Source organism: Capsicum annuum, unplaced genomic scaffold, assembly GCF_002878395.1.
Source record: "Capsicum annuum cultivar UCD-10X-F1 unplaced genomic scaffold, UCD10Xv1.1 ctg78594, whole genome shotgun sequence".
In the NCBI taxonomy this organism is placed as follows: domain Eukaryota; kingdom Viridiplantae; phylum Streptophyta; class Magnoliopsida; order Solanales; family Solanaceae; genus Capsicum; species Capsicum annuum.
Genome location: NW_025889096.1, coordinates 1 through 10,858, shown reverse-complemented (window position 1 = coordinate 10,858; position 10,858 = coordinate 1). Strand labels below are relative to the sequence as shown.

General features: G+C 35.2%; 1 long non-coding RNA gene across 2 annotated transcripts; it reads left to right on the top strand.

Annotated features, from left to right (window-relative positions):
* The first annotated feature begins 7,763 nt into the window (after positions 1–7,763).
* LOC124894951 lies at positions 7,764–10,855 on the top strand. 2 transcript variants are annotated; one of them, XR_007051449.1, is made up of 4 exons: positions 7,764–8,258; positions 9,346–9,389; positions 9,474–9,693; positions 10,470–10,806. It is a non-coding gene; the product is annotated as an uncharacterized LOC124894951 (long non-coding RNA). The 2 variants fall into 2 exon arrangements; XR_007051448.1 differs by lacking the exon at positions 10,470–10,806 and adding an exon at positions 10,813–10,855 and having other exon boundaries at positions 7,778–8,258.
* Positions 10,856–10,858: the final 3 nt, after the last annotated feature.

The window sequence follows — 10,858 nt, the reverse complement described above, 5'->3', positions numbered from 1 at the left end:
CAAACACTTGTAGTTAATGGTTTAAAACAATCATAGGAATGTCCTAAAACATATAGACATAGCATGAATCCGACATAATAGAGTTAAATCATGGTCTTGTTCAATAAATACAACATTAAAACATGAAGGATTAAATAATAACAATAATTTCATGGTAGCATGGTATAAAATCATAGTTCATGGAGATTCATGGGTTAAATCATAACTTAAAACATAATAACTTGAAAAGATCACAATTTTATAATTTAAAAGGGTTGCTTGGACTCTATGGATGAACATCTAACATACCTTAACTGATGGATTTCTTAAAGCTCTTGGTGAATTCTCGAGGATTGGCCTTGAATTTAAGAGCTAGGGTTCTTGATTGGGAGAGAATCTTCTTTGGATTGGGGAAAAAGTTATTAAAATAATGAAATAATAGGTTAATTAGGGTAAATTTTGTGTTAAAGGTTGATTGGGGTGAGGGGAAAAAGATTGTGCCCTCAAATTTAAAACTCGAAATTACTATTAAATTCTTGATTTTGTGAGCTGGCGTGATGCGGCGCTATCGCGTCGTATCACTGAAATTGGAAACTGGGAATTGAGGGCTTGGCTCGATGCGAAGGAATTGCGGTGCCCTGTCGCGTAATGCCATTATCACAACAGGACACTGGAAAAGGACAATTGGGATTTTGGCTGACGGCACGACGCGGTGGTTTCGCGGAGCTTCACTGAAAATTGACAATCGTCATTTATGCTGGCTTCGAGATGCGCTAAGGGCTAAAATGACAGTGTTTAACGACTAAAACTTTAAATCTCCATAACTTCTTACCCGATTATCAAATTTAGGTGAATTTTATATCGTTGGAAAGCTAATTCAATTTCCTGCGAAATGGCAGGCTCTAAACTAGAAAACAATAAGTATTTCGAAAATGCAATATACGAGCACTCATGTATAGGGACTTCAATTATGTTAGGGAAATACGGGGTATTACATCATCAACTCAACCATATTCCTTTACCTTTTTACTCCCTTTTGGGAGCAATTTTTTCTTTTGTTTCAGACCTCTTTTACCTAGTAACGTGTTGGGAATCTGTGGTTTCATCTTAGGTCACTCAATCAGGCAGTCGGAAGAGGTCTTTGGTAGATTAAACATCCCACACTCATCCCTTTCAAACACATTGATCATGCATAAATCTTTATATAAGGATTTTCCAATGGGGGCCTTGTAAACATCAAATACCACCTCTTCATCATCTACCCTCATCTTGAGCGTGCCTTTTCTAACATCATAAAGCCCCTCCGATTGCTAAGAATGGACGCCCCAAAATAATTGGTACCTGTTCGTCTGCCACAAAATCAAGAACAAAAAAGTCAGCAGGAATAATAAATTTACCAACCTTTATGAGGACATCCCCAATGATTCCATCAGGATATGTTATTGATCCGTCTGTGAGCTGCATAACAACTCGTGTGCCTTTAGGCTCTCCCAAGCCCAATTTTCTAAACAACGATCGGGGTATTAAATTTACGCTTTTCCCTAAGTCACTCAATCCATGGAATTCTTTTCCCCCAATTTGTATAGGAATAGTAAACTTCCCTTGATCTTTCAATTTCTTGGGGATTGTTTGTGTCATCATAGTGCTACACTCTTCAGTGAGTATTATTGCTCCCACATCTTGCAATTTCACCTTCTTTGCCACCACATCCATTAAGTACTTTGCATACTTAGGCATACTCTACAAAAAATCTAGCAAAGGTAAGTTAATATGAAGCTCTTTGAATGTATCAATGAACTTTTTGAACAGGGCATCCTCCTTCTCTTTTATTTACCTTTGAGGGAAGGGTAGCGGCTGCCACTTCTTTACTTATGGGTCAGGAACTTTTTTATTCAAATACTCAGACTTTCTTGAATTTTTAGAAACTCTATCATTTACCTGTTGAGTGACAACATCGATATCTACCTCCTTAGTTGCCTTTGGAGGTTCTCCTTCAAGCTCCTTACTACTTCTCAAGGTAATTGTCATGACTTGCTTTGGATTTTCTGTATCAGCGGGCAAACCACCTTGTGGTCTAGTATTTAATGCTTATTATATCTGCCCAACCTACAACTCTAAATTTCTCTATGCCACTTTCTGATTCTGTAATCCTACCATTTGACTGTTTAGATCCACAATCAATTGTGTTTGACCAGATACGAGTTGTTTTAATATGTCTTCCATGTTGCTAGTTAATTGACTCGATTAGGCCTGTGGCTGTGGGGCGTTCCATGGCTGATTAGGTGGTTGAGTTTGCCACTTCATGTTGTAGGCATTATCATAATTTGGCCTTTGAGTATTGCCCACATACATCACCGATTCCAGATTTGAAGCATACATGGCCGCTGCATGACCATTATTTCCACATACCTCACACCAACTTGTGGCTTTTTAGATAGCATTGACTGTGGCTGTAGGTTATGTTGCTCCCAACTTCAAGGTGTTGAATATTATGTTAATCAAATTCTGCAATACAGAAACCTGAGCTGATAGGACTGTGAATTGATACACCTCTAACACATCTGTAATTCTTTTCGTGGCACTTCTAGAATCTAAATGTCACTTTGGATTTCCTTGTGCTATGCGGTTCAGTAATGTGTACAGCTCATCATAAGTTACCTCCAACGCTTGACCACCTGCGGCTGAATCTAGCAAAATCTTTGTATTGTGATCAAGAGCTTCTACAAAAGTATGAACAAGTACCTCATTCGATTGTTGGTGGTGTGGATAATCCTGATGATATAGATTTTCATCAAGCTTCTGTTTGAAGCTCACTATCTTACTGTGAAGTCTCGCAGTCTTGCCTGATGGAAAGAATCTGATGAGGAATCTTCTAGCTAAGTCATCCCATGTTGTGATTGAATTGGCCGGCTCCACATTCAACCACATTTTAGCTTCCCCAAAAAGTGAATTGGGAAACAGTGTTAGCCTCACATAATCTGGAGTGACCCCAGTCGGAGTAAATGTATCAGTAAGCTCAATGAAAGTCTGCAAGTGGACTTGTGGATCCTCATGTGAAAGCCCCGCAAACTGTCCACTGCTAATAAAAAACAGCACCATATTATGTTTCAACTCAAAATTTCCCCCAACTATCGATCTTTGAATTGGGGAAGTCAAGTTCATCGGAAGTGGGACTGCCACTTCCCTAACCTTCCTACTAGTTGCTTGTTGTTCAGCCATAGGAACAGTATTCTGTTGGCCTTCTTGGATTTGCAAAATTTTGGGGAGAAGGATTGCTTCTCTCCTACTTGATGGTAAAGCTGTTTGGGTTCCAGGCTTGGTTCTACCAACTCCCGATCCCTTGCCAGCTTATAAACTTAAGAACTTGTTTTTTGCAAATACAAAACAAGACCAAGCGTAAAAACACCAAATAAATCTAAAGATAAAACTAAAATAAATTAATTGTCAATTTCAAGTCCCTGGCAACGGCGCCAAAAACTTGACAGCGCACACACAAGTGTACGTGGTCTACCAAGTAATATAGTGGCCTTCAAGAAAGCCGAATTATCAATCCTACAGAGACTAGATTTAGCAACGATTTGATTTTAGTTCACAATTTAGATTCACTTGATGCGAGAGTAACCAAAAGAGAGAATTGAGATTGTATATTGCAAATAAATTAAATAATGTGTAAAGTAAAGATCTTGTAACAATCAATAGAAAAAAACCCAGAGAAGCACTCTGAACAATCATATTATGTTAATGGATTTCATTCGTTAACTTGCTTATCTTGGTTGTTGATTCGTAGCGTTAATTATGCAATTATGGTTTCCCAACCACTAATCTATTACCTAAGTTGAACCTTACACCTACATCATTGAGCGGGGATGTAATAATTCACTTAAGTTCTCAACACATATCATCATACATATAATCAAGTAAGGTATTTAAGTACATCCCTGCCCTAGATACTAATTCAAGTTTCTTATTTTATAAAGAATCAAGAACCATACTCTATTTATTCTCATGTTCTATCGCCCTATTCCCTCTTCCGAGTTCACAAGGTTGACAATGGATGTATTCTAAGGGTCGCGAATCCTTAAAATAGTTAAAATGAGAATAAACAAACAACCAATAATGAAAAGCAAAGAAAACAAACTTAATCCATAGCAATAATAATCAGGTTCTTGCCTTCAACCCCGGAAAGGGAGTTTTTAGACACTCATAGCCATAATCAACATCCAATTAATTGTATGAATGATTAAAACCATAAAAAAAAAAAAGCTAAATTGAAGAAATAAAAACCTAAAAAGAAGTTTTGGTAGCCTCCAATGTTGTTCCAAGTGATCTAGGGGTTCAAAGATTTCCCAAAACGTATTTTAAGACGTTATATTTATAGTATATAAGTCATAACCCTACTTAAATTAGGTTTCCACGTTGTTTTCCTTCAATTCGGCACTTTTCTCCCGATTTTAGTCATTGGCGCGTCGCGCCACAGTGTCAAATGGCATCCTGGGCACAACTGTGAATTCTATATGGGATATTTTTAGAAATAGAGCTGAAGCTTTTGATGATAATAAGAGGTTGTGGGTAAAGGGCTTTCCTTTCAAAATCTCTTTTATTGAATGGAGGGCCTGGTCTTGTAGAGTTTCTGTTAAGGCTAATTTGGGTAACTAGAACTATGACATTTGTAATTTATGTTAGTGTTGTAGGATTCCAGTAAGGGAAGCCACTGATCACTTATTCCGTACAAGTGAGGTTGCAGCATTTTTATGGGATCATTATGCTAGAGCTACTGGTATCCTAGGGTATTGGGTGCATATAAAATAAATTATGAATAAATGGTGGGATGCAGAAGGTAATAGTACACTGAATATGTTTTTTCAGGCTTTGCACATCAACATTCTTTAGTTTCTATGGAAGAGGAGAAATACTATATTCAATGGTGGTACACATTCTAGAAATAAGGCGATGTGGGACATCAACTCTACTATTTACAAGTTCGTTAGAACTTAGATTAGATTTTAAGTACTTTTCTTTTGCTAACAATTGGCCCCACATAGTAAACTGCAGGGTAATTACAGACATGTCTTTTAGTTTAAAATAGTTAGCCCCACATGGTAGACTATCTGGGTGAGTACAGGCATGCCTTTCAGTTTAAAATAGTTAGTTGGACTCGCCCACCTTTGGGATAGTTGAAATGTAAAACTAATGGTGCCTTAATAGGAAATTCGGGTCTTAGTGTTGTTGCCTTTTGTGTAAGAGACCATGACGGTAATTTAGTTGGTGTTAAAGGTGTTAAAATTGTTGATTCTTCTAATCTAATGGCTGAGGCTAGGGCAATAAGGGACGAACTTCAGTATACTCTGGATAAGCAGCTTAACAATATCATTATTGAGACAGATATTTTGGCTATGGTAGATACTATCAGTGAAGTTTAGAAGTTACCTTGGAGTGTGACAATGGAGGTCGACTCTATTAAGTATCAGAAACACCATATCAATAAGAGTACAATACTCTTTTAGGAAGGGAAATACTCTTGCTGAATTTTTTGCTAACTTGGTTTTTAATCTTGCATGCATGTGAGTTTTAACTTTTTTTCATGAGGTTCCTATGTAGGTAAGAATATTATCAATCTTGATAAAAGCAGCATTCCAACCATAAGGATTAGGCAGATTACTCAAACAAATAATCATAGTTAAAAAGTAGCAACTTGGAGATTAGTAATCAAGTTTCATGGTTACAAAGTTTTCTACGAGATTTTAAGCTTAGACACATATGATGTAACACTTTGATTTCTTGTAATGCTTGAAGCAATTTTAATTAGTTGACAGAACCTGCACCTAGTGAGAGCTTTGAGGTTTTGATTTCTTGTAATGCTTGAAGCAATTTTAATTAGTTGACAGTACCTGCACCTAGTGAGATCTTTGAGGTGTTGATTGGGTACTAAACTAGGACTAAAAGTCTTAAGCACTAAAGTTATTTTATCCAGGCTCAGATTAATTCAAGCATTTTTCATATTTGGGTAAGGCAGTTTTCAAGTTTTATCTAGACTATTGGTTCTAACCAGTGAATGAAATAATTACTCTCAAAATACCCGGTTTCTTGGTGAAATCGTTGATTTTAGCTTCTATCAAAAGTGTTTCTTACTTACAATTCTACAACCTCACATAACAAAGGCACAATACCACTAGTTCAAAGATCTAGTTCAAATGGTGGTATGAACTCCTTTTGCGATTCAACACAAAAGTGTTAGATGTCAGATGGTACCTCTTATTTTCGAAGCTGAAGTGATTTTACTGAAGCTTGGAATTGGGGAAAACAGTAGATACACACTAGATTCGAATCGATGTTGCTTTGATGAAGATAAGTTGAAGTCGATTTCATAGCTCAAGTGCAGAGTGGGGTGAAGGGACAATGGACTATGCTTGATAATTCGTTGTTTTTGATTTGAAGAGTTTAATTTTCATATCCTTGAGGAAGACAAGAAATCTCCAGAGAAATCTTCCGTTTTTCCAATTTCTACTTCACTTTCCTAATCCTGTTCTTTTCCATAGATATTCACGAGAAAAATGAGTCCACACACCCTCGCCTCTAATTAAAAAACTAAAGGGCTCTGCAATGTCCTCAAATTAAAAAAAATAAAATCTTTGAACAATTGGATAACTATTTGATAATTACATTAGTTATTTCAATAACTTTACATATTTATCAAATAACTTTGCAAAATTATCCAATAACTTTGACAGTTATTGAACAACTTCATAAAATTGTCGAATAACTTTCAAAGTTATTCTACAACTTTACAAAGTTATTGGAACAAAAATATTTTTAAAAAAATTATTCCTTTTACCTAATTTTTAAAACTTGAATATCCTTACTTAATTGAAAAAAATTTATTTATAAATCCAAAGTCCGGATATTCACTGTTTTGTTTAGTTTATATTTAAAAAAAAAAAAATAGGATGGGTCAGCACTTTGGGCTACTAGCATTTTGTAAATATTTTCACTTTTAATAAAGTGGCTTTTTAAAATGTATAGCCTAATTTTTCATTTCACAGTTTTAGGAGGAGACATTTATAGTCAAACTAATCAACATATCATTTATAAAGAAACTTATAATGCGAATTGTTAATTTGGGTTGGGATATTCTTTCGGGCCAAAACTTTTGTAAATATTTGATTTTATTCTGATTTTTTGAAATGTAATACATATATTATATAATAATATATAGAAAAAGTAATACATTTAAAATTAACAAGATATTTATTTAAGAAAATAATAGATTCTCTTTTATTCATTGTATTCTTTTATTTAAGGAAAAATATCTACTTTTTCTCTTTTTTTAGATTTAATTTAGGTGTTTTAATTATGTTTCTTTTTTTTCGTCTTTAATTATGAAAGATATATTTTTTTTTAGGTCTTTTTTCTCTTTTTCCGTTTTTAATTTTAGTCTGCTCTTTTTAGATTTAATTTTAATTATATTTCAATTCTGCCTTTACTTTTTTTAAAAAAAAATATTATTACTTTTGTTTCCTACACTGACTATACTATCACCTTTCATTAATAACATATGAATCATCCATAATACCATATATATCACCCATTAATATCATATGAATCACCCAATAACAGAAATAAATAATTATATCTACCATATGAATATTATTATCAAAAAATACCCTATTGCAACGAAACTTTTGACAACGATTGAAAAAATATTGCTATAGACCCGTTGCAAAAAAAAAAATTATTTTAATAAACTTAATTGATGATTTAATAGTTGCATTTGTCATATAAGCGTTGCATTAGACCACCTTATAGCAACGGTTTCCAAAACCGTCGCCATAGGGTTACCTAAGGCAATGGTTTTCACCCTATTGCATCTATTTTAATATCTATACTCTATTGCATCGGTTTTATTAGTCCGCCAAAAAAATACTGTGTCCGATATCATCCACCATAAAGAAAAGGCTCCCAGCTCCGACCACCATAAAAAAGTAGAAATTCAGCTCCGACCACCACTGATATTTCAAGCTCCAACCGCCATTGATATTCAGCTTCAACTTCTCATTTTCAACATCTCTCTCAATCTGTCTCCATCCTCAGTCACTCTATCTGACCGTCTGAGTTCCCTTTCACCCCAAATCCGTCATATTTCAGCCACTGCCAGATTTGTACTCTACTAATCTCAGCTGCGACAGCATCCTCCAAGAAATTGTAAAGAGGCACCACTGCTCCGACCACCACTTCAATTTCTGAGCAAATTTGGGCCTTTCTTCTAATTTATTGATTTTAAGGTTAGTTTAGTCTTCTAATTGATGATTTTGACCTAATTTTTTGAGTTTTTATTTTGGAGTTTTCTTCTCCTTCGCTTTGATTGTTGACCTAATTTGTTGATTTTGGGATTTTGACCGTCTGATCTTGCTTAATTATTTGCTAAATCCCCTTTATGTAGATGACCTTCTTGTGAAATATATGGAAATTTAATATTCTTTACGAGGTACAGAAATGGCCAGCAATAAGGCAACTGAAAGGAAAATGTGGTGACTGGTTAGTGGTTAGTTTTGCGTATCTAGCCCGTGTGTAATATTTTGTCATCTTATATTCTTAAAATGAGTGTGCTCGAGTTACTTTGGGATCATTTTCTTAGGTTTTTCTTTGTTCGATATGTATTATCTATTCATGTTTTTCTTACCAAGTCAAGCAGATGTTTGAACTGGTTTATATTCCTCACCTGTGTTGAATCTATATGAAACTGGTTTTGTTCTTTGTTGTCTGGTGCATGTTCTTCTTGTTGTCTGGTGTGTGTTCTTCTTGTCAACTATATTCCAATTTGATGTAAACGACAAGTTAGTGTGACTACTATTTTAATTGCACATGGTAACATTGTTTATTTTGCATCTAGGTTTGGTGACTGCAGGCTCCTAACATGTTTCTATAGTAATTAAGATTGTTGTTTGTGGTGGTCTTATAGTTGAGGTAATCAGCTAAGGTACAAATATTTTCTTATTTGGCAAACAAATCCTTCACCAGATGTCGTCCCTTTTGAGTTTTGACAATGGGATATGTGTAACAGTATATTGTCCCTGGTCAGTGTTGGGATTCTTATTATATTTTCATGTTGCTTCCCGATGCTGATATTCTAAATGAAGTTTAAATGGAAACTACACACTTACAATACATCTCCAAGTCTGTTTCACAGTGACAAGTGCCTGTCACTATAAAGATCATATCTAGTAATATCAGTAATTCCTTTACATATGACAAACTGAATGATGTTTCGTGTCTGCTTAAAAATTTGAATTTAAAGAGACCTATCATGTTACTGCCTCCAACATTCAGTCTGTGTCAACTCATCAAAATATAATTTGTGGTTTACTGAAGGCTCATCGAGCATTGGATTGAAGGATAAAACTACTGGATCCACTGTGAGTCTCTTGAAATTTGGTTGTGTTATATATATTTACTTTTCGGCATTTGTCATTTCATGAACTTTTTTTGTGTCTATTCAGATTTTGAAGTTGTTACATTTTGGTGTACAAGGTGCCGATTCCAAGAACATCTTCTACTTGAGAGAAATCAATGACGCTGCTAAGATTGTGGAAGCGTTAAAAGCTAACAAAAATGCAAAGGCTGTAGTTGTTGGAGGAGGGTACATCGGTCTCGAGCTTACTGTTGTACTAAGACTGAACAATATTGAAGTCAATATGATTTATCTAAAATTGTGGTGCAGTAAGTAAATTTCTTTTAGTTCCCACACTGTACGCATAACATGCAACATTGAATTGTTTCATGGTAGTCCTTTTGCTTTTTGCAGTGCCTCGGCTTTTCACCGTTGGCATAGCTGCATTCTATGAAGGTTATTATAAGAAAAAAAGAGTTAATATCAGGAGTTGTTACTCCTTAAAACAGAATATCATGCTCTGGTTCTCTATGCAGCTATATGCATGAAATCAAACGTTTTTCATTCAGGCGACATCCAAACCATTCGTAATAGAAAATAAAAATAAATTAACAAAATATTTGTTTTAATTTACACAAAGCAGAACAATTTATAGCAGATATGAATTACACAAGAAAAGATAGAGCAGATAGCGAAAACGAAGTGGCAGAACATACTGGTGATCCTTACTGTAGCATAACTTATATGCTTAACTTTGTAAGTTGTGTTGTGTTAAAATCCTTCTATTCTTTTTGTGCTCTGTTTCCCCTAACATGGGTTCATTATCAACGCGATGCTTGCACGCAACATATTAGAACAACGCATATGATCTCAAAACTAGCTCCTCCACCTCCTCATATTGCCCAATACAGGTCTTCCCTCATCGATTTCCTATCGAGTTTTGTGACTTGGCATTAACTATATGAGCATCGATCACATTATCAACCCCAAGCCCGAATTTTCTCATCTTTTGCAATTGAATTACCACCTCTGATGTCTCTGCTGGAGTTTTACTGGTACTGGAATGATTCCTGGTTTAGTTCATCCTGTTTACTCTTCATTCCAGCTTGCATATGGTGGATTAGCTGGATCTACTGTTGCACTGTTCACAACTCCCTTCGATGTTGTCAAGAAAAGATTACAGACATAGGTTATTCATCTGATGTGTTCCCTTTATGTTAGTATGTCGTACAGTTTGCTTGAAACGAGGATCAATTTAAAGTATTCTGAAAGCATTCCGTTTCTGTGTTTCATATCCCTTTTTTTCTATTTAACTGATTACTAATGAGAAACTGATTTAAGACCGGTATGAGTGCCTTTGGAAATCTTCAGCTTCTGTACTTGTCTTTCCCTTTACACTATATGGATGACTGATTTGTATAGTTCTTAAGGAAGTTTTTGCCGTGCAGATTCCTGGATCTAGGACTCATTTTGGTGTATTCGGCACACTTCAAG